The 24832-nt window shown below is 48.0% G+C and overlaps 1 protein-coding gene across 1 annotated transcript in view; it reads left to right on the top strand.

The window, feature by feature from the left end:
- RNF215 (ring finger protein 215) overlaps positions 1 to 24832 on the top strand; it is a 368778-nt gene that overhangs the window by 190082 nt on the left and 153864 nt on the right. The gene's annotated exons all lie outside the window — the stretch shown is intronic.

Here is a 24832-nt window from a genome sequence, read left to right as displayed (position 1 = left end):
CCAGGTTTACAAGCCTATGTTAATCTGGGAGTGCTCCACAATCATTGGGTGGATGCATGGGAATTCTCAAGTTCCACAGATGGGACGCCTTTCCAATGCAAGACAGCTCTATAAGGTCCCTTGTGTTACCTTGTATTTACTTGTAATAACAAAAATAATTTTGCGTCTGGCCGAACCACAAAAGTGATGCAACCCAGATGCAAAATCTTAATAAATCTGCCTCTTAGACTCCATTCTGCCTACCGACATTACATTTGCTTTTGGGCTACCCCAGTGCACTCCGGTCAGTCAACAAAGACTGGAATTTGGGCTCACCAACTGTACCAGGATGGATGATTTACTTTTCATTGAATACTGTTTCCGGCTGAAACATTCAGCAGCAGGCACGCTTAAGTATGTGCTATGGAAAGAGCACTGTTCTAACCTGAACATTCCAAATACAAATGGTAGTAAGAACCTTACTAGAATCACAGACAAGTTGGGCCTCACTGAGGATTGGAATAGTGGCTAGTTATAGCTCTTTCAAGAAATTAGCTAGAGTCTACACTAACTGTGTCATTTGCGTAGAATTTGGAGGAGCTATCAAGGTTGAAAAGAGGGGAGCTGTTGTTACCCACTTTTAATTTGGTCAAGGCCCAGAATTATGTGACAACAAATTTTTAAAAAGAGACAAAAACTACATTTATGTGAATCAGATATCAACTTCTAGCGTTAGGTGACCTACGGACATACTGGCACAATTTAGAACATCTTGCAAAAGTTGCAGCTACAAATGCGAATAATTACTCCTATCAGGCCAAGGAGTGGATTACTAAGGCCCTAGTTTTTACAAACTGTGGGTACACACAATTAACAAGGGGGCCACTGCCTGTGTGCTGGGCCTAGAAGAACAGTTGATCTGTGGAGTAATTAAATACCTTGACTTGGCAATCGGAGAGCTGGAAAAAGTGGCATAGAGAATACATGCTGGAAGTGCAAGAGAAACCAACATCTCACATGTGACAGAGAAGAAGATCCGGGTGAGCCAAACCAATAACCAGGGGCTGCTCTTCCATTAGTGCGTAGGAGAGTCGCCCCACAGCTTTCTCAAATTGCGAGAAGCAGAAACATAAAATGGTATTTTAAGTACCATTTTATGTTTCTGCTTCTCACACTGCGAGAAAGCAGGTGGTTATGCCTGGTTGGGGGAGCGGAGTGGGCGGGTCGGGAGGAGTGACTTGCCCAATATTGTAGGCACTAACTGTTTGTTTGGCCCTCTGGGGTAGGTATGATAAAGGATAGGTGATTGTGTGAGTCCGGGATGGGTCCATTTGAGGCCTGTGACTTGGCTGAGAACACTAGTTACGTCCCCAGTTAGAGGAACTGTAGATAGGCAGGCAGCAGCACTGCCGCTGATGCTCTGAGTGGTAGTTTCACGGTTTGCATCTAGGATCCTACTCTGTAATAACATTTCTGTTCGAAGCTGTCTGCATGGTACCTCCCACTTGAATGCTACATAGTCATCCACGTCCAAAATTATGGACATCCTCTACTCTTTCACATACAGTAGACTTCTTGCATAGGACCCTCAAGGTGTCACCCTCTATGTGACAACAAAACAGAAATCCTACCTAGTTGCTTTAATAGGCAGAATATCTCGCCATACCTGAAAATAGCTACTCAGTCAATCTGGAGCCAAAATAAATATGTATTAATAGGAATAAATAGGAAACAGAGAAAACCAAATCAAACAATTTAAACTTGTGACTTTAACATAACACATATTTTTTTTTTTTTTTAAACCGCATTAAATTTATGTAGATCAAAGACAAGACAAATGTAGTGAAAACTATAAACATATATCAATAATACATAATCATATATATCATATTGCACTGGTTCCCAGAATACATCTGGCCCCTGACCACTCATTCCATGCTCATTCGCACTCATACCTCATTGATTCCTCATCTAAAAAAAACATCAAAATGACATAATCAAAATAACAAGACACACCAAACAGTTTAAGGACCGAAATACAGAGAAACTTAACTTTCTTGTAAGAGAAATATAAATAGCTTATATATTCTTTAAATCTCTACATTGATAGCATTTATCACTCTTGGGGCACATTATGATGGAGGATTTTCCGCATCCTCCGAGCCGGCGGAAGCCACCGCCGCCCCGGCGGATGCGGAAAATCCTCTGCGGACCCACCAAAGACCCACCGCCACATTAGGATGGCTGGTGGGTCCTGGTTTCAGTCCGCCGCTTTTCCGCTGCGGTTGGCTTACAACCGCGGCGGAAAAGCTCTAACATGGCTGGCGGTGTCTATCAGACACCGCCAGCCATATTAGGATAGTGTAAAATGTATGCTTTTCCGCGGCGGCTTTTCCGCCGTGGAAAAGCATACGGACCTTCACTTCGGGGACCCGTTGCGGGCCCCCTGGGTGAAGGGGGGTGGGGGTTGCACATGGGGGGTACCTATGGTACCCCCCTGCATTTGCGCGAACAAAGCAGCAGGCACCGCGCGGTGCCTGCCGCTTTGTGCACGCAAATGCGGTGCATGCATTTTTAACATTGCGGCGGGTGCAGCTTGAAGCTGCACCCGCCGCAATGTTAAAGATAGAGGATGTGACCGCCACCCTGGCGGTCACATCCTAATTGCACTGGAGGGACCGCCGCGGCCTCTGCGGACGGTTCCTCCTCCTCTAGGGTGGCGGATGGACGCAAGTCCGTCCGCCATCCTAATGAGCCCTATAATCAATCAATCAATCATGACCATTTGTATCGCGCACTACTCACCCCGGGAGGGTCTCAAGGCGCTTGGGGGGAGGGGTATGCTACTGCTCGAACAGCCAGGTCTTGAGTTGTTTCCTGAAGGGGAGATGGTCCTGGGTCAGCCGAAGGTGGATGGGGAGGGAGTTCCAAGTCTTGGCAGCCAGGTAAGAGAAGGATCTTCCTCCGGCGGTGGCTCTTCGGATGCGTGGTACGGCTGCGAGGGCGAGGCTGGTGGACCGTAGCTGGCAGGTGGGCGTGTAGAAGGTCAGGCGGTCGTTGAGGTACTTGGGGCCCAGGTCGTGGAGAGACTTGTGTGCGTGGGTGAGGAGCCGGAACGTGATCCTCTTGTCGACGGGGAGCCAGTGCAGGTTCCTCAGGTGGCTGGAGATGTGGCTGCGTCGGGGGACATCCAGGATGAGTCGGGCGGAGGTGTTCTGGATGCGCTGGAGTCTTTTCTGTATCTTGGCTGTGGTTCCGGCGTAGAGGGTGTTTCCGTAGTCCAGTCGGCTGGTGACGAGTGCCTGGGTGACAGTCTTCCTGGTCTCGGTCGGGATCCAGCGGAAGATCTTGCGAAGCATACGCAGGGTGTTGAAGCACGATGAGGAGACGGCGTTGACTTGTCTGGTCATCGAGAGGGAGGGGTTCAGGATGAAGCCCAGGTTGCGTGCGTGGTCGGTTGGCTTGGGTGCGGTGCCCAGGGCTGGGGGCCACCAGGAGTCGTCCCAGGCGGAGGGCGAAGATCCCAGGATGAGGACTTCCGTCTTGTCCGAGTTCAGTTTCAGGCGGCTGTCCTTCATCCACTCGGCGACGTCTTTCATCCCTTCGTGTAGGCAGGTTCTGGCGGTGTCGGGGTCTCTGGTGAGGGAGAGGATCAGCTGGGTGTCGTCGGCGTAAGAGATGATGTTGAGGTTGTGCTGGCGTGCGATGGCTGCGAGAGGTTTCATGTAGATGTTGAAGAGGGTGGGGCTGAGTGAAGATCCTTGCGGGACGCTGCAGATGACTTCGGTGGCCTCGGAGCAAAATGGGGGAGGCGGACTCTTTGTGTTCTTCCGGCGAGGAACGAGAGGATCCACTCCAGTGCCTTCTCTTGGATACCGATGTTGCTGAGGCGCTGGACTAGGGTGCGGTAGCAGACCGTGTCGAACGCAGCGGAGAGGTCCAGGAGGATGAGGGCCACTGTTTCCCCCTTGTCGAGCAGGGTCCGGATGTCGTCGGTGGCTGCGATGAGGGCGGTCTGGGTGCTGTGGTTGGCTCTGAAGCCGGACTGCGAGGGGTCGAGGGATCCATTCGTCTCGAGGAAGGCGGTCAGCTGTCTGTTGACGATCTTCTCGATGACTTTAGCAGGAAAAGGGAGGAGCGAGATGGGGCGGAAGTTTTTGAGATCGGTGGGGTCCGCTGTAGGTTTCTTCAGGAGGGCGCTGATCTCGGCGTGCTTCTAGCTCTTCGGGAAGGTGGCGGTGTTGAAGGAGGCATTGATGATGTTCCAGAGTTGGGGTGCGATGGTGGAGTCGGCCTTGTTGAAGACGTGGTGTGGGCAGGGGTCGGTCGGTGATCCGGAGTGGATGGTGTTCATCGTGCGGGCTGTGTCTTCGGTGGTCACCGTGGTCCAGGTGCGAAGGGTGGCGGTGGGGGGCGTTGGTTCGACGGTTGGGTGCGTGGGTGGGGCGCCGAAGCTGTTGTGGATGTCGGCGATCTTGCGGTGGAAAAACGAGGCGAGGGAGTCGCAGAGGTCTTGTGACGGAGTGATGTCGTTGGTGCCGGTGCTGGGGTTGGAGAACTCCTTGACGATAGTGAAGAGCTCTTTGCTGTCGTGGGCGTTGTTGTCCAGTCGTTCCTTCAGGGATTTCTTCTTGGTGGTGCGGATGAGCTGGTTGTGCTGGCGGGTAGCGTGTTTGAGGGCGGTCATGTTGTCGGTGGTCCGGTCGAGGAGCCAGGCTTTCTCGGGGGTGCGGCAGGTCTTCTTGGAGTCCTTGAGGTCGTCGGTGAACCAGGATGCCTTCTTGCTTCTGGGTCTGCTGGGAGGGTTCTTTAGTGGCGCGAGGTTGTCGGCGCAGGCAGTCAGCCACTGTGTGAAGTTGCGGGCTGCTTCGTTGGGGTCCGTTGTGTTGGCGGGTGGGCTCTGGCTGAGGGAGGTGGTGAGCTGGTCTGCGGTGATCTTGCTCCAATTCCTGTGAGGTACCTGTTGCGGGTGGTGGTGGGTCGTGGATCTTTTGAAGCTGAAGTGGACGCAGCTGTGGTCGGTCCAGTGGAGTCCGGTGGCGTGGCTGAAGGTGATGTACTTGCTGGAAGAGAAGACGGGATCAAGCGTGTGGCCGGCATAGTGGGTGGGGGTGTTGACCAGTTGCTTGAGTCTGAGGTTGGCGAGGTTTTCCAGCATTGCGGTGGTATTGCGGTCCTTGTTGTTCTCCAGGTGGAAGTTGAGGTCCCCGAGGAGGATGTAGTCAGTGGAGGGGAGGGCGTGCGGGCTGATGAAGTCTGTGATGTCTTCGCTGAATTGTGTGCGTGGTCCCGGGGGTCTGTAGACGAGGGTGCCTCTGAGGGTCGTCTTAGGGTCGGTGTGAATCTGGAAGTGGAGATGTTCGGCTGCGGCGAAGGAGTCGTTGGCGTCGGTCGTGATGCGGATGGTGTTCCTGTGGACGATGGCGATGCCACCTCCGGTCTGGTTGATGCGGTCCCTCCTGATGATCTTGTACCCGTCCGGGATGGCGATGGCGATGTCGGGTGCAGAGGAGGCGTTCATCCAGGTTTCCGTGAGGAAGGCGACGTCCGGTGATGTAGCGTCGAGGAGGTTCCAGAGTTCCATGGCGTGTCTGTGGACGGAGCGGGTGTTGATCAGGATGCACTTGAGGTGGTTGCTGCTGGTGTTTGTCTTGGCGGGTGCGGGGCAGGTTCGGAGGCAGGTGAACTTGCAGGTGCAGCAGGTGAAGGGTCCGTGGGTGCGTCTCGGGGTGGCTCGGCAGCAGGCGTTGGTCCAGCCGGCATTGAGTGCGTTGAGAGTGGCGGCGTCGTAGGTCAGTCGGGTCGTCTTGCCTCGGCGGGGAGGGCCAGGGGTGTTACAAATCACAACACCATGAACTAGATGAAATGTGCATTTATCACTTTTAGTGTGTTACAAATCATAACACCATGAACTAGATGAAATGTGCATTTATCACTTTTAGTGTGTTACAAATCACAACACCATGAACTAGATGAAATGTGCATTTATCACTTTTAGTGTGTTACAAATCACAACACCAAGAACTAGATGAAATGGTCCTTGCGTCTTCTTTTCAGATTACGCACCGATGCGCGTTTCTATTAAGACCCACAATCCCGGTCACACCTTCCTCATGGCACTAGTAAAAGTACCAGAGGGGCCTAGAACAAAGTCTACAGCCAGAGCCTCATCTAGAGAGTAGAAAAATTCAATATAATATGTATAATATGTATATATCAAGACTCCAATTTAAAAAATATATATATATATATAAATATATATATAAAGACATATTTAAATAATAGGTGACATACCGGAGAAAGAGTTTTACATAATCATATACCACACCTCAATGTGTGCAGACATTCAGAATAAAAGGAAGAGATACATACACCAAGGATGGTCATCTCACATGCGTTTATAAGTAAAAAAAATACAAGGAAATAAGTGCCGAAAATAACTAGCGAGTGCACTTAACCTTATACCCAAGAATAGATAAACCTCATATCAGAGAGAGGTAAGAAATCCAAATGGGCCTAAATGAAGAGGAAATCCATACTTACTAATTGTTTTAGAGGAAGTAAGGTGAGGAAATGTATGGACTGCTCGCTGGGGGGGGGGGGTGGGGGGCATAAAAATAAGGCACCTTTCTATGTCCACTACTACAGAAAATCCTGGGAGAACATGCGAAACATATAAATAACCAGCTGATGATGATATACTGCCAATCCATTATATCTAGATCAAGTAAATCTGCTACCTTTCTGGTATGAACAATCAAATCTTGAAAGATAGGTAGATATCTAGTGGTAGATGAATCCAAATCATCCAGTGATCTTAAGAAGGCGTAAATAACGCACTTGGAGGAACCTGCCCTGGTCGGGGGACTCCAAGTATTGCTGCCATATAGTCCTTGAATTGTTTAAAAATGTTTCAAAAACACAATATATTTATGTGAGTTATATTTATATGATATGCTCCAAAGGGCACAGATGGACACATTTGATCTAGTGTAAGGAAGAAATATATATAAACCTCAAATTTATCAAAACAAATCTCATTTCTGTGTGGCAAGGTTGTGCGATCACCGCACTGGAACAATTTTGCCACCCAGTGTTACCGTCAGGCTTCTAATAAAAAAGTATACGTCACTTGTGTGGGTACCCGAAGCACAGTCAGCCTAAAAAATGATGAAAACAAAACTGCCCTTTTGGACTAACTTTGGTTCTCCCTCAGTTCTTCATTTTAGATGTTTTTAGGTTCTCTGTTTTGGGCACCCACAAAAGTGAGGTATCATTTTTATCAGGAGACAAAGGGGGAATGCTGGGTCGTGGTAAATTTGTGCCGACGTGGTAATCCCACAACTTTTCCATGCGGAAATGTGACGAAAGAGTGACTTTTTAGAAGGGAATTCTGAGTAATAAAACGCTGGAGGATCCCCGCAAGCAACACTGCCAACCAAGCGCCATCCGTGCACACCACCAGCCAAGCACCATTCATGTACACCACCAGCCAAGCGACAGCCCACGCACAATGCAAGCCATGCAACAATCCACACACACCGTCGAACATCTGCCAGCCATCCACGCAGAACGCTAGGCAATGGACAATTCACAAACACTGCCAACCAACCGCTAGTCAGCACACACTGCCAGTTAAGCGCAAGTCCACACACACACCAGCAAAATGCAGGTTAACACCCAGCCAGCCAAACGCTTGTACACACAGACAATCACACACACACACACAGAAACTTTCGCTATTGTCTAGTGGTTTTCTGCCCCCTTGGGGCAGATGAACCTAAAAATATTGCTGTTCTGCCCCAAGGGGAGGCAGAAGCAGCCAAAATGTGTTCACAAAAAATAGGAGCAACCCTTGCCAAAGGGATCGCTCCCTGACATGCCCATAAACATATCTCTGGTGCCTAGTGGGCTTTCTGCCCCCTGGGGGACAGATCGGGGGTAATAACCCCCATCTGCCTCCCGGGGGACAGAAAGACTGTCCCTTTTGTGTTGGGGTGGGGGCATTGGCATGCCCATTGTGGGCAACCCCCACCCTTCTATAATGAAAGAAAACAATCATCCCTGGTGCCTAGTGTCTTTCTGCCCCCCCAGGGGGGCAGATCGGGGGCTACTGACCCCATCAGCACCAGGGGTGGGGGGGGCAGAAAGACTGGGGCTATTTTTAGAGGGACATTGGCATCGCCCATTATGGGCCGCCCATTAAAAAAATCTCCGGTATCTCCTGGGCATTCTGCCCCCTCAAGATGGACAGAAAGACCTTTTTTGTTTGGAGGTTGAGGGAATTGGCATGCCCATTTTGGGCAGCTCCCACCGCTAAATATTCAAAACAAAAAATCTCTAATCCCTTGTAGGCTTCCTTCTCCAATGGTGGGCAGATAGAGTGCTCATACCTTCATCTGCCCCCCAGTGGGGGAAGAAAGACTTCTGTTGTTATAATTGTGGGTGAGGGCATGGCCTTGCCCATTGTGTGCAGCCCCCATCCCTCTTTTATAATTGATAAACAATCCCCTGTGTCTAGTGGGCTTTCTGCCCCCAGTGGGGCAGATTGGGGATAATAACCCCATCTGCCTCCCGGGGAGCAGAAAGACTGTTGGGGATGGGGGCATTGGAATGCCTACTGTGGCAGACTCCCACCCCTCTATTATGAACAATAATAATAACAATAATCCCTGGTGCCTAGTGGGCGTTCTGCTCTCCCTTGAGGGGGCAGATCGGGGCCTATTGCCCCCATCTGTGCCCCAGGGAGGTAGAAAGACTAGAGCTATCTTTGGGGGGAGGGGTCACGGGCATCACCCATTATGGTCAACACACACCTCTCTTTTTTTATTGAAAAAATCCCTGTTTCTAGTGGGTTTTCTCCCCCCTCAAGGCAGACAGAAAGACTGTCCCTTTTTTGTTTGCGGGTTGGGGGCATTATGCCTATTTTGGGAAGCTCCCACCCCTAAATATTCAAAAGGAAAAATCCCTGGTGCCTAGTGGGATTTCTGTCCTAGCAGGGGCTGGTCTAGGGCTAAAACCTTCATCTGTCCCCCGGGGAGGCAGAAAGACTTCTGTTATTGTAATTGTGGATGGGGGCATGGCCTTGCCCATTGTGGTCAGCCCCCATCCCTCTTTTATAATTGATAAAAAATCCCCGGTGTCTATTGGGCTTTCTGCCCCCCCCCCCCACAAAGGGGGTCGATCGGGCATAATAACCCCCAATTGCCTCATGGGGGCAAAAAGACTATCCCTTTTGTGTTGGGGGTGGAGGCATTGGCATGCCCATTGTGGGCAGCCCCACACCTCCATTATAATAATAATAATAATAATAATATTAATAATAATAAAGCATTTTTACCTCAAACAGAGGTTTCCCGGTGCTACACAGACTAAATCAGCAACCTCACAGCCGACAGATATTATCCCTGCTTGAAAAGTTATGGTTTTAAGGCCTTCGTAAATTCGAGTTCCGATTCAAGTTGATGCAAGCTTGCTTGTAAAGAGTTCCACAGTCTTGCGGTCCTTACAGAGAAGGATCTACCCCCTAAACGGGCCATAGCATAACGCGAGACGCAGAGCTGACACTGGTGGTTGGATCTAAGCATCTATTTCTATTGCTATGGGCTGAGTCGACGCTTAAGATAGTCTGGGCCCCTATCATCCGTTGCTCAGAAATCAAAGATCAAAGCCTTGAATTCAATCCTCCTAGACACTGGGAGCCAATGTAGGTGTCTCCGATAGGGAGATATATGCTGCCGGAAAGGGACCCAGCGAATCAACCAAGCTGCTGGGTTTGGAACCATCTGTAGTCTATGTCTCAGGTACGCAGGTAGCCTCAGATACAAGCTGTTGGCATAGTCCAACTGGGAAGTAACTAGTGCATGGACTATTATCCTGAGGCTCTCCTCTGGAAGTAGATGGAGAAATGTCCTGATGCAACGCAACCTCCCAAAGCATGTTGACGAGATCTGACGTACTTGTGTAGTAATGGATAAGTCTGTATCCCACTTAATACTGAGGTTTTTGGCTGTCTCTGTTGAGATCGGCAAAGCTCCCATATCTGTGGGCCACCAGAGGCATGCTGCCGGAGGAGGTAGCTGACCTATAAGCAGCACCTCCATCTTATCTGCATTTAATTATAAGCAGTTATTATTCATCCAGCTTGAGATGTTTTCCAGACATTCCTTGAAATTAAGGAAGTCATCAGTGGCGTGTTCTTTGAAAGAGAACACCAGCTGGGTATGGTCAGCTCAGGAAATCATCTTCACCCCCGCTACGATAAGTGCTGACAGTGGTGCCAAGTATACATTAAAAAGCAACAGACTCAAGGCAGAGCCATGAGGCACTCCGCACAGTAAAGGTTGTTGGGTAGAATGAAATGGGCGTAAGAACACCTGTTGTGAGCGATCCTAAAGATATGATTGAATCCAGGCAAGAGCCACCCCCCAAATGCCGGACTGCTTTAATCTTTCCAGTAAGATTGAGTGTGAGACCGTGTCACATGCTGATGATAGGTCTAACAGTAATAGCATTGCAGATGCGCCACTATAGACAGTCATCCTCACAGACTCTGTCACTTGAACCAGAGCTGTCTCTGTGCTGTATCTAGTGAAAAAAGGACAATAATCCCTGGTTGTTAGTGGGATTTTTGCCCTCTCGGGGACAGATCAGGGACTATTGCCCCCATCTGTGGCCGGGGGAGGGGGGTATAAAGACTGTGCCAATTTAAAAGGAGGGCTGAGGCCATTATAATGCCCATTTGGGGAGAGGAGTTGACCTAACGGCTAGGGCGGTCGTCCTCGAATCTGGGGAACTGGGTTTGAGTCTCGACAACGACGCTGAACATCCTGTGATTCTGGGCAAATCACTTAGGGCCCGATGTAGGTAAAAGGCATTTACCGATTTTAAAATACCGATCCGTACCGATTCGGTATTTCAAAATCGGAAAATGATATGTAGGAAAAATTAGTCGGAAAAATACCGAATCGGTAGCAATCGGTATCGAGAGTCGATACGTACCGATTCGCCAAGTACCGATTCGGTATAGGCCGGGTCGGACACGTCCGAATCGGTAATTAAAAATGCGGATCCAACCGATTCGGTAAACGCCGAATCGGAAATAGAAATACGCCCCATGGGCCGAAAGGCCAATAGGAACGCATTATACATACCGATTCGGTATTTACCGAACATATTCGGAAAATACCGAATCGGAAAATACCGAATCGGAGAATGCCGATTTGTCGAGCAGGTTGAGTGACACTGAACACATCAGCCAATGAGCTGGAAGCACCCTCCCCCACAGGGAGTGGCAACCCAGGCAGGTGCAACTCATCAGAACTTTCTGGAAAGCTGCCTGAGCTGAGCAAACACAGTGAGCAGCAGTGTTAGCAGGATCCCTGTGAGACATGGCAAACAGCACTGAGAGCCAGAAGGCAGTGCGTAAGAGGAATCCGAAATTCAGCACCATGGAGCTGCAAACTTTGGTGGAGGAGGTGGTGAGGGTGCACACGCAGCTTTATGGAAGGCTGTCCCTCACTGTTCCGGAGAGCACCAAGAGGAGGCTGTGGATCGACATCGGGGAGAAAGTCAATGCCGTTGGTGTCACCCGCAGGAGCCTAGACGACCTCAAGAAGAGGTTTTACGACATCCGTGGCGTGACCAAGCGCAAACTGGCTGACCTGCACAAGCAGGCTGGACTCACTGGAGGAGGAACAAACCGTGCGCCACCCCTCACTCAGCTGGAGGAACTAGTGGCGACCACCATCGAGAGGGCCAGTGTCGTGGGAATTGGGGACCTGGATAGCTCATTCCGAGCTACAGCTACAGGTAAGAAGCATGCGCAACTTGACACACCATACCAGACACCTCCCCAATAGACCCAATGCACAGCCAAACCCCAGGTCAGTACTGCTAGCAACAGACATGAGCAATGCATCTTGCTAAATGTAGTCAGCAAAAGTACCCAAAAATGCCACAGCAGAAGCATAAGAAAAATAACAGTAATACAGCATCAACGTGTTTGTAATGAGATGTGCAATGCTTTAATAGTAGTGACTGGAACACATTAGCACCCAGTTCACAAATGCTTCTTTATACCTAGGGGCACCATCAGGCGGGGGAGCAGCATCAGCTCCAGCACCAGCTCCAGCACCAACAGCCAGTGCGGTGGCGGTGGCAAGCACCAGTGCAGCAGCACAGGAGGAGGACAACAGCTGTGCCCTGGGCAATGAGGAAGACACTGGACATTCCCTCACTAATCCACACTCACCCCGACTGTCTCTGTCTCAGTCGCCCACATTGCTATTCTCCCCGGAGAACACACCACCACAGAGCCACCCTGCACCTGCCACATCCCCGGCCCGGAGGAGAATTGTTGCTCCATTAGTCATCATGGAGGGGGCAGCGGGTCAGGCTCCTGCACAAGACCCTGTGACACCAGCGTCACCCCAGCACACACAGCAGGGCAGCAGAAATCCACGGAGGCCACGTGCAACCAGCAGCCCAATACAAGCTCCGGGAGGCAGCGTCTTCGCAGGGCTGGAGACCAGTATGGTTACGATACAGAGGATGCAGGCAAAATCCATCCTGGCCTGCCATCGCCAGTTGCGCCTGCACAACCTGCAGATGGGTGAAATGACACAGGGCTTCAAGACCTTTGTTGACAGCAACAAGGAGATAGCTACATCTATTGGCCGAATGACCACTGCCATCACCCAGCTCTGCAACAGATTGGATGACCATGAGCTATGTCGTCGCAGGGATGCACGAATACAGAACAGGTCACTCAACCGCCTTGCAGCTGCGACTGCCCAGCTATGCCAATGTGGGGCAAACATGGAGGCCAGCCTCACACAGAACATGTCCGAGGTCACTAGGGGCATGGGCCGTATTACCACCGCCATGGAGACACTACTGATCTCCAACACCGTAGTGAATCCCGTCCTGGGCGAGGCTGGGGACAGCAGCAGCCGCAGCAGCCCGGCCAGCGCAGTGTCAGAGCCGCGCCGGAGCAGCAGGCGCTCAGCTGAGGCTGCAGGGCATTCAGAAGGGGGTGAGGCTCATCCTAGTGGGCCTGCTAAGCGCAGCAAAAAATAAGACTGCCAGTGCGGGTGAGGCAACCCGGACAATGGACATTTCTACCCCTTCTTGTTTAACTTTTCTTTTGTTGCACATCAGTGCAGTAACGTTGATGCAACATTATTAAATTTAATTTCTGAAAACATACATTGACCTGTTTGTGCATCTGTACTCACTCAGAAATAGTTGTCTGTTATCTCCTGACGCCTGTATCTGCCGTCAGTTGGTGCAGGGAGTCCAGCAGGTTGTGGTAGTGGCACAGCATTGTCATCATCAGGGTCCTCGTAGTCGGATAACTGAACCTCAGTGCCTTTCCTGACTGCAAGGTTGTGCAACATTGCACAGACAGCAATAATCTTGCAGCAGGTGATGGGGGTATATTGCCTTGCACCTCCGCTCTTGTGCAGACATCTGAACCTGCTCTTCCAGATGCCAAAGGTCCTTTCCACTACATTCCTCGTGCTTTTGTGGGCACGGTTGTACCTCCTTTGGCTGGGTGTTGAGGGGTTGAGGTAGGGGGTGAGAATGAACGAGCGTAGGGCATATGCACTGTCGCCTAGAAGGAGAAGGGGTAACATTACTCACATGCATACATGTACTTCACACTGCAATTTTGGTTATGGGGGTCTGACACTATGTCTTACCTAGGAGGTATCCTTCACCAAATTCCCCTGCCATCAGCCGTGCATATATGCCGCTACTCTGGAAGATATAGGAGTCGTGGGTACTCCCCGGAAACTTTGCAACCAGGTCAGTGATGACACACTTAGCATTGCATATCACCTGCACATTTATGGTGTGCCGTGACTTCCGATTGCGGTATACGTATTCCGTGTCAGCAGGGGGGCAAATCGGAATGTGTGTGCCATCTATGCAGCCAATGATGTGGGGGAATCTTGCCATCTGATAGAATTCAGCTTTTGTCTGTGCCAGTTCTGCATGGGTAGAAGGGAAGGAAATGTAGTGGTCCATCCTCTGGATCATGGCATCAAGGAACTTGTGGAAGAACCTTGACAGGCTGCTCTGGGTCACCCCTCCTGCCACAGCAACTACACTTTGATAGCTGCCAGACGCCAGCAGGTGTAGGCAGCATAGCACCTGCACCTGCACAGGGATTGCGTGTGCCCTTGGGGTGGGGTGCTGCAACAGGGGTTGGAGGTCCCTAATGAGGTCTCTGATGGTCTCTGCCTCCAGCCTGTACCTCTGTAGGATCTCTGGATCTGTCAGCATGCACAGGGTGATCCGCTGTCTATACACCTGCTCCTGTCTCAGCCATTCCCTCTCTCCTTCCTGCTGTAGCCGTAGCCGTCTTGCTATGACATAGAAAGCTGCCATGTTGCAAGTAGAACTGCATTTTGGGTCCTTTTTTATAGGTTGCACCTGGTTACCACCTGATTCCAATCCATGGTAATTTCCGACTCTGAAATACCGAATTTGAAGCAAATTCGGTATTTCAGTGCTTACCTGCATCTCAATCTTCAGCTTTTCGCATCGATTCGGATTTTCACCGATTCGGAATTTATACCAAATCGGCGATTTTACCGATTCGGTAAGTCACCGAGTCGGTAGAATTCCGATTCGGAAAAAAGTAGGAATCGGAAAAATCTCCGATTAGGTATTCTACCGATTCGGAGATTTTTCCGAATCCTACTTTTTTCCGATTCGGAATTCTACCGACTCGGTGACTTTCCGAATCGGTAAAATCGCCGATTTCGGCGAATTTCGGCCTCCTACATCCCGTTGTCTCTATTCCGATCGGTAACGGCCGAAAATACCGATTTTCGGCCGTTACCGACCGACCTACATCGGGCCCCTAATCTCCTCGTGCCTAACAAAATAAAAATTAATGTGTCCTCATGTAAGGCAACTGGTGCTATGTAAAGCGCTCTGATACCCGATACGGGTCAAGTTCGCGCTATATAAAACTCCGGGAAAAAAAATAATGTAGTGCCGCCCCCACCCCTACTTTTTCACACTAAAAAATCCCTGGTATCCAGTTCGCTTTCTGCCCCCCCCCCCCCCCACTCCCCCTAGGGGGCCATATGGGGGCTACTGCCCTCATCTGTCTCCCGGGGGCAGAAAGACTAAATGCTCTTGCTCAAGGGGCTGCTCTCCCTCCCTGGTGTCTAGTGGGTGGATCCCTGCTTGGTGATCACCCCCCTGTGGCGATCCCCAAGCAGGGATCCACTAGGGAAGGGCATCATTGGAAAGGGGAGATTCTCTCCTTTCCAATAATACATCTCTCGTTTGCCAACATGCTCGGGGGCTGAGATAGCCCCAGGTGCATGTAGTCAGTGAAAGTTAAATGAGCTGAACGACTCATTTCACTTTTACTTTCAGTGTAATGACGTTGGTGCGCAATGCGTGTGGCTCATCACTACAATGAAGAAAAAAAAATGCCTCATGCAGCTGGGGAAGCTCTTTCCCAGCTCCTGAGGCTGGGCAAAAAGACAGAAATCCCTCTGCTGCCTACAGCAGAGGGATTGCTGACTGCTGTGCTGAGGGCTAAATGGTTACTTCCTTGGCATGCAAGAGGTTAAATACAAAGTAACGCAAGCTACCTTATATCGCTGCTTAGCTTTACCTTGCTTTGGGAAGGCGTTCCATGAGTGCAACATGGGCGTTCTCATGCATCCACTCATTGATTTTGGCATATTTCCAGATTTACTAAAGTTAGTAAACCTGGAAAGTGGCAAAATGCTACACCTTCCCCGGTGAAACCTAACGAGGAAAAATATTTGTATTTCTCCATGTTACCTCCTCATTGTGCATGTGCTGCATTCTGCAGCACACATAGGAACAGGAATATGGACCTAAGAATTGTCTTTGTGCATTAAGGGGCCTCTTCTTCCACAAAAACAATCCTGCCCATAACGCAGACACCCTTTCACCATGGTGCAAGGATGTCTGCGTTGGCACTAGGCAGCACCTGTGCTAGGAGACAGAAGGAATGTGCCATATCTTTGTAAATATGGTGCATTTCTGCTGTCTGCCTTTTAAGCAACACAGTGCAGTGCAGCAAGTTGCCATTCTGCGTCGCGTGAAATGTAAGCAAATATGTCCCAAAATTTCTGATAGGGCAACCTAGTGCAGTAACCAGCTTAGAAGACTTCAATCATAAGAAATAGCAAAAAGGGAGCAGTAGAGCTGTTCAAAGATGCCAGCATACTGAAAAACCATAAACTGTGCATTTGTGTCTCTCACACCTCATCATCTGCCACACTGTTACTTACGCGCTGAATTTTATAACACAATAACTGAACCTGGCATACATGACATGAAAACATTTCCCATATAGAATCACAGAACAAAGACAATACCCATCCATCAACACACCACCCTACATGACGCAGCTTGCTGCTAATGTAGGTAAGTGCGTTATTGTCACACATATGGGTAGTAAGCGCAATACAAATGTGCAATACAATACAATATTTATCATTTGTGCATCACCAACATTTGTTTTGCTCCTATTAAAGTCTTTGTTTCCATCACACTTCAGAATTATAGAACAAAATGTGCTTCATTTGTGCTTTCATAACATCTGGTATACGTTGGAATGTTTGTACAGTTCATTTACAGGTATTTACATTTTTGGAGAATTAGAAACAAATTGACATCTTCCGGCATTTCTTTTTGCACTGACTGTATGCAAGGCAACTAGAATGTGATTCTGCGGGTGCAGTGTTTTCAGCATAATTATAAATTTCCTGCATTTGCCACATGACCCATCATCTGCTGAATAATCTACAGATGTTAACAAAAAAGAATTTCTGTTTCTAGCTTACTCAGATCAAAAGTACTAAAAATGCTCCAACAAGTGCTGCTATGCAGTGGAAGGCCCTTCACAAAGGTTGACTGGTCACCTTTCAGTTACTCACATCTGTGTTTGGATGTGGAACTGGTACTAATGAAGTGAAAAATGTGCCCAGACAGTGCTAACGTGTACAAACAATAAACTAATTAAGTATTACTATCACAAAATGTGCTGCATTAAGCTGCATAATCTGTGTTTTCATTCAACATGATTTAGTCAACATTGCATCATAATTTAGGCCACACAGGCCACATAATTCGAATGGCCCTGTCTGTACTCCAGAGAGATTGCCACATAATTCACTTTACAAAATCCTCTCACTTTGCATTCAAAGAAAGAAAAGTAAACAACATCTCCACCTTAAAAGAATAAGCAGCAATTTGACAGAAGGCAGACTGACATTTAACCGGTCTTGGAATCTGAGGCAAATGTAACAAAATAAAAACAAAGTTTGAAAACATTTTTATTGCTCATTCTCCTTCTGAAGTTCTGCACTTCTATACTGTGCCAGCTGCCTCTGTCATTTGAGGTGGCCAAAGATTATTATGGGCTGTTCAGGCCCTCAAATACCCCTCCCCCCGTTACTATGGCCTTGGTGCACAGGAATCTCTTGTTATCAATGGCACATGAAGTGCCCTTAGCAGGACACTTAGGGATCAGAGAAACCCAGGATAGTTCTGTGATGAGTGATGAGTGCTTATCCATAGGAACATTTCCCCCTTCTACCCCTCATACACTGTTAATACTTGCGGGATTTATGAGAGTCAAACTATTTCGTCTGCTGTGGCAGGATGACCACCAGCAATTCCTGACCAGCGCCCTGCATCGTGCTGGCGCTAACATCCGAGTCTGAGTCCCTTGCGTCTTCCCTTACAGGAGTAGAGGCACGACTGGAGCCAGGTGCACTCAGAGATGCCACCGCCGCCATGACCTGTTCACGTTCTCGCTGCTTCTCAGCTCTGGAAGGGGCAACTAAGGATTGGGTGCGTCCTCTCCGTGACTGGGTATCCCTTCTTTTCTGCTGCTCCTGAGGGGCTTCCCCAGTTGCTTGCGCATCAATCCAATCCTAAGCCGCTACGAGGAATTTAAAAATATAGTACCCGTAGGTGCCACTACTCACATTTGGACCGGAAAGAACATAGTGAACTGGACCTCCATCTGGCACAGCTTCTTCTTAACCGCCAGCTAGGATGATCTTTGACGTTGGACCTCTCTGGAAAAGTCCAGAAAAAGCCTGAACGTACTGTTATCTACCACCAGTGGTTCCTTTTTACTGGCCTGTGAGGGTATATGGTCTGTGTCCTTTAAAAATAACAATCGTGCCACTACAGGGGGCGGAGGCCTCGCAGGAACTCTATGTGCTCGCTCCAGCACAAAATAGGGGGATAGTCTCTCTGTTGCCACCTCCTACGTGACCCATTTCTCCAGAAAGGCCACCATGTCTCGTCCCTCAGTTTTCTCTGGCAGGCCAGTTAGATGCACATTATTGCTGCACGACCGAATCTCAGCGTCTTTGGCCCTCATTGTCAGGATCTTCCTTTCGGCCTCCGCCGCTTTCAACCTGTCTATGGTCGTATTGACAACTTGTTTCAAGTCCTCTATATCTGTCTCAGTTGTGGTCACTCTCTCAGCCAATCGCCGTTGATCGGCTCGCAGTAGGCCTATTTCTTCTTGAACTGTATTTATTTTATCCTCCACAGCCAACCACGAGGCTGTTATGGCCTCGAGGATATCTTGGAGTTTTTGCACTGTTGACACCTCTTCTTGCGTCGCGTGGGAGGGATCCAGGGCCTTACTATCCTCCAAGTCCTTCAGGCTTTGTGTCAGGGATCTACCTCCCTCCTTCAGCTCATTTTCCCCATCCTCTCAGGGTGCAGCGGACCAGTGTCTCAGACATATTGGACTGGGCAATTCTCTCTCCTTCAGTAGCCCAGGGAGTACGTAGGAGGCAGCCATGCAAGCCCACCAGTAAGCCCCTCCCAGTTAGCTCACACCACTCTCAGGGTAAATTCCCTTATCTTCTGGTGCTCATCCCTGCCCCCTCTAAAGCAGGCTCAGAGTCCAAGAGATGTTAGTCCCCTTCATTTTTTCCCCCTTAGCAGCACAGTTAGGGCTCTCCGCCTGCACTTCTCACCCCTCGCACCTCCTCAAGGGGGAGATCCGGTCACCCAGAGAACCACCAGTATCCACTCACCTCATTGTGCTTTGCGTCAGCAATCCGTGGCTCCGGGCCTACCCGGTGATCATCCGCCTCACTGCCGCAAATCGAGGCTGGGGGCAGCGCAGGTGTCCAGGCAGCCGCTGATGATTTTCTGGTAGGTGCAGCCTAGGTCAGTCGCTAGCACCACCGTCCCGGCAATGGGGCTCAGGGTTCTTCTCATTCTTTCGTCTAGGCCCTCCGAAGCCTCCTCTCTATCCTCTGAGGCCCACATCGTCTGCTTCTCTACCGGGGTCGTCCTCCGATCCCCTGTCTGGTTTCCCCAGTCACCTCGCTGTCCTGTCTGGTAGGACAGTGGGGGCTATCAGCGCTTTTCACAGCCTCCGACCGCCCTATATCTGTCGTTCAATGGCTGTATATTCTCCTGAGCTCATCCCACCAGTGCCCGCGCCATTTTAGGAGTGGGACAGGAGTCTTTTGCGGGCTCCGATGTCGTGTTTGACTGCTTGCCGCTCTGCCGGGAACATCTTTTTTGGGCTCCCAGTGCACTGGGGATCACAGGAAGGGGTAGATGGACCCTCCACTGGCAGTACTATTTGCAGGATGGCACTGAATGGGGATCAGCCAGCAGAGCCTCACAAGGAAGGGTCCTACTCAATCGGCTGCTGGCCACGTCCCTTCTAGATTAATTAATCTTAATTGAAAGTTCCATGCATAGCAAACAGGCCCCATGCATAAAACAAGCAGTAAAAGAGCTAAACAAAATACCACAGATGATAAAATCCGTAAACATTCAACTGCACAGATGTTCTCCACATGCTATAAGGTAAAAGGGGGTGGGAATAGACATAGTTGGTCCATTTGACCCCCCCTCACAGTCAGGCAACAATTATATCTTGTTTGTGGTGGATCAAGCCACCAGTTTCCCTGAAGCTGCATCTCTGAGGAGCATGGCTGCAAAGGTGGTAGTGAGAGCTCTCCTAAGAATAATTTCTACGGTCGGAGTTCCAAGGACAGTAAATTATGATCAGGGAACCAACCTCATCTCTTCTTACATGAGAGACATGTAGGAGCAAGCTGGTGTGATGTACTACTTCCCCACGGTATACCACCCACAAACCAATGGTTTGGTGGAGTGGTTTATCAAGACACTTGAGGGTAGATGCACAACTGTTTTTTGCAGTCGCAAACGGGAATTTGGCCCGTTTGCGATCGCAAAATAGGGCTGCCCCATATACAAACCCTATTTTGCGAGTTGGTAACCTATTACCGACTCGCAAAATATGGTTTGCGACTCACCATTAGGAAGGGGTGTGCTAAGGGCGTCCCTTCCTAATATCAAGTTCAACTGCAATGTATTGTGTTATGCAAGCACAAATGTGGTCGCAAAACACTCGCAGTGTACCACCTACTTCAAGTATGTTAGCAGTAAGTTGTCTGAGGACTTCTTTATGATAATCTTTAAAATTCAGAACCATCACATTACCACTTTTGTCAGTCTTATAACGAGATGTAATATTTAAAATGCCTCTAGTCCTCTTTTAGTTAGATTGCTGTTGTTGCTAAATATTAGATTTTTACAATATATTGAGAACACATTGCTGGAACAAATCTGTGTTATCTGTGTTATCTTTGAAAAATCCGTTTTTCTAATGTAGTGCTGGGCACCCGTCATAGCTTCGTGACGAAGTCGGCAACTTGAACATAACGATGATTTCTTTTTTAATCCTTTTTGAATTTGATTTATTTGAATGCCTTGATCAGAACAACGGTGACTCCTCTCTCTCGCTCAGCGTTTTCAATTGGCGACGGCAGAATTGAAAACGCCGAGCGAGAGAGAGGAGTCACCTTTGTTGAAAATGGATTTTTCAGAATAACAGTAGAGGATAAGCATTCCGAGAAGACAAGGACTAATCCCTCTGAGGTCCTGAGGAGAATCCCCATATTGAAGGGGTTTCGAAACGCGTCGACCTTCTTTCTTCCCTTTTTTTTTTTTTGTTATAAGGCCAATCTTTGCAAGTAATGATATTGTAAATTAGCTAGCTTGTATATAGGTTCGATGGCCTGTCAAACAATGAGTTCAAATGTCATGTGAGAATAACAGCAGTACCCCACCATTTTGAATAATTTGTTCGCATGAACTTTGGTGAGGTTACTTATTTTTTCAAAAAATATTCTAGCATTTTTCAAAAAATCACTTTTCCCATTTAGGAATTTCTTCTTCACCACCCACTATTTTCACTCCATTTTTGTTTACCCATCCCCGTGAGTCAGAATTGTTGTATGAGAGTTCGCACAGAGCAAATGATGGTGTTTTAATGAAACTGTATGAGTGATACCCTTCCAACCTTATAATAGTTCTCTACTTGTGTTTTTCAGTTCACACTTCTTTGAAGTTTTTAAAGACATTTCACTCCCTCCCTAATCTGAAAACAGCAAATATTAAAAATTTGTGAATAGCTTTTCTATATTCAAAAAAGAAATAAAAGGATTAATTCAAACACACTGTGTATAGTGGTTATGCTACAATTGTTTAACGTCATTGTGCATCAAAAGTTTATTTATGTTGCAGTACTGGCATCTCGTTTTGTTAAGATTAACCTTTCTAATAAACATAAACATTTTGGTCTTAAACTCAAAAACATTAAAATGTGTAACTGGACAGTATGTCAATCTATTATTCAACAGCTTATTTTCAGCATCACTCAAAGATCTATCTGACAAATGTAATGCCATATTTAGTGTATTTTCATCTCTTTCTTAATCTCAGCTTGGGTTCTCACACCTGTATTTATTTACATTTCTTTCTCTCAAATCTAGTTCTCCTTTTCCTTCAGTTAAGCTCCCTTTTTCCATATGTACTACATCTCTGGTATTGTAATTCCTTTTTATCTTTGCAAGTTAAGTTCGGCATAAGAAGAGATTTAAGTCTCAACCCAGTGTCAGATGCATAGCATATATCAATATTTGTTCATGATGCGGGGATATGTAGATCCATATTAAAATCCTTATCTTATTTAACTAGTATATCTGTATATCCTCTAGTTTACTCACAGTTTTACCTGTTTTATTATATATCTTATGACCAGGTTTTGGCTTAGATGGAATGACAAAATATTTGTGCCTTAACCTTTCTAATAAACATAAACATTTTGGTCTTAAACTCAAAAACATTAAAATGTGTAACTGGACAGTATGTCAATCCATTATTCTCACCTTATCTAACAATGACACTTTACTAGAAGATTTGATCTACTCGGTTCCTTGCCATATGTGCAGTTACCATTGCTTACTGAACTCATGTCAGATGACTTTCTCTACAGTTGATTTTAGTTTTAGGACCCTGTTTAGGTATTTGTATGGTATAGAATTTTTTAGAATATGTTTACTTCCTCCATTTCTTATCGTCCCTGTGGTCTCTCAATAATTTCATCCTCTCTCATTTACTCTGCACTCCTTCTGAAATGTTTTCAGAATACCATCTAGTAAATCACAGTTCTTTTTGTCAATATCCTCCATTTCCAGATCTTCAATATGTTTCTTAATATTATTGTATGTCATTATTTTCTCAATATGTTCTCCAGTTTGCTAAATTTGTACCTAAATTAAAATCAAAAGAGGTAATTGAAAGAGTCGTCTCCCATTTATCAACTGTTCTTTCAGTGATATCATCTGCAGAAGGAAATAAATTGATCCTTAATCCACGTGGTATAATTCCCAAATTCAAACATTGCTCTAATGCTTTGATGTCCCACCAATTAGATGATTCTTTGATCATTATTCCCTCAAGTCTGATGAATCGTTTCATCATTCATTTGGATCTCACCTCTTTAGTCTCTGTATTCATGAGGGATTTATTGACGAAGGCTCCAGCAAGTTCCTCAAATTTCTCATACGGCGTGCAATTGCACTGCATAGTCTAATCACCAGTCACTTATTTCTTACTGACCCATGTGATAACAGAAAATATAAGATAGGAGAATTCATGAATTGTAATTCTACATTCTATGTATATATTTAGACATGTATTGGTAATAAACCTTATGTAGGATCTACCATCAGCAAACTAAAAAGAAGGTGGCAGAAACATTAGAAAGCCACACATAATGGAGACACTAGATATCCACTACTGACACATTTCTGGAATGAACCCACACAGTCAGATTTAGTAAAGTTGAAGTCCACTAAGCTAACAAATGTACGACCACATAAGAGAGGTGGAAATAGGGTACTGAGAAAGCATGATAGATTTTTGATTGATAAATTGTGTGCTATACAATAGGGTCTTATCCTGATGACAAATTAGCAGTATCCCTCGAGTGAACATTCATTATTTTAGATAACCAAACTGCACACTACATAAAAAGGTCTTCTATTATAGGAGATAAAGGAGTAGCCTGCCTGAATGCTAAGATCTGACATCACAGGGTCTCAATGTGTCATAAGCCACCTACCTGGATCCCAGATAATTCAAATGGGGCGGCGATGCGACTTCCCGAATCCTCTAGAGACTTGCCCTCAGTTTACAGGAGCAGAAACTGCTTCCGTGGCAAATCCCTGGGGGAAGGGGGTTGGGATGGAGAGAGTGTGTAGAGTTAAAGATGCTGTGTCTCTTCCAGTCAACAGCAACACTGCAGCAGGTATTCACACCAATCTGATTAATGGTACCGGCAGATATGGTACCTATAGTCACGCTCGCTGCAACGCTTGCTATTAGGCTGGCTGGAACTTCTCATTTTGGCACCTTTTAAAAATACTGTGTTTTTAACTTTGTACTTTGTTTCAACTTTGTACTTACTTACGTGAGCATGAGCTGCTTCTTCTCGCTGTCCCTGGTCCGTCATGGCTTGAACTGCATGTTGCAAGGAGGGATGTGACTCCTCCCTTTAACCTCCCCCTTCTTGCCCCCTGGGTTTAAAGGTCAGACGCCTGCCTGGCCGCGCAGTAGTGAGTCACGCTTGTCGCAAGGCTAGTTATTAGGCTGGCTGGAACTTTCATTTTGGCACCTTTTAAAATTACTGTGTTTTTAACTTTGTACTTACTTACGTGTAATTGAACTGCTTCTTCTCGCTGTCCCCGGTCCGTTCAAGGCTGGCAGTGCCGGTTGCACGGAGGGACGTGACTCCTCCCATTAACCTCCTCACTTCCTGCCCCCGTGTTTAAAGGTCAGATGCTTGCCTGGCCACGCAGAGGGCGCGCCGCTGGCACGCCGAAGGCAAGCCAAAGACAAGCCAAAGACATGCCCGTCTGCGCTCGTCTGCGCCTGGATGTCGTCAGACGCCAGACACGTTCTATCAGTGAACTTGTAGAGCGCGCTACTTACCCTTGAGGGTCTCAAGGCGCTGTGGGGGGGGAGGGGTGCCGCTACTGCTCGAAGAGCCAGGTCTTGAGGAGCCTTCTGAAGGTGAGCAGGTCTTGGGTCTGTCGTAGATGGGTGGGGAGGGTGTTCCAGGTCTTGGCGCCGAGGAAGGAGAAGGGTCTGCCGCCGGAGGTGGTTCGTTGGATGCGCGGGACGGCGGCGAGGGCAAGGCTGGCGGAGCGGAGCTGGCGGGCGGGGGTGTAGAAGTTGTCTGTCATTCAGGTAGGCTGGTCCGGCGTTGTGGAGTGCCTTGTGTGCGTGGGTGAGGAGTTTGAAGGTGATCCTCTTGTTGACGGGGAGCCAGTGCAGGTCTCTTAGGTGGGAGGTGATGTGGCTGTGGCGGGGACGTTGAGGATCAGTCGGGCTAAGGCGTTCTGGATGCGTTGTAGTCGTCGCAGGTATTTGGCCGCGATTCCTGCGTATAGTGCGTTGCCGTAGTCCAGTCTGCTGCTGACGA

This window comes from Lissotriton helveticus, chromosome 11 (genome assembly GCF_964261635.1).
Source record: "Lissotriton helveticus chromosome 11, aLisHel1.1, whole genome shotgun sequence".
Classification (NCBI taxonomy): domain Eukaryota; kingdom Metazoa; phylum Chordata; class Amphibia; order Caudata; family Salamandridae; genus Lissotriton; species Lissotriton helveticus.
The sequence above is the reverse complement of the archived record's forward strand: the minus strand, read 5'-3'. Positions and strand labels throughout refer to the sequence as shown.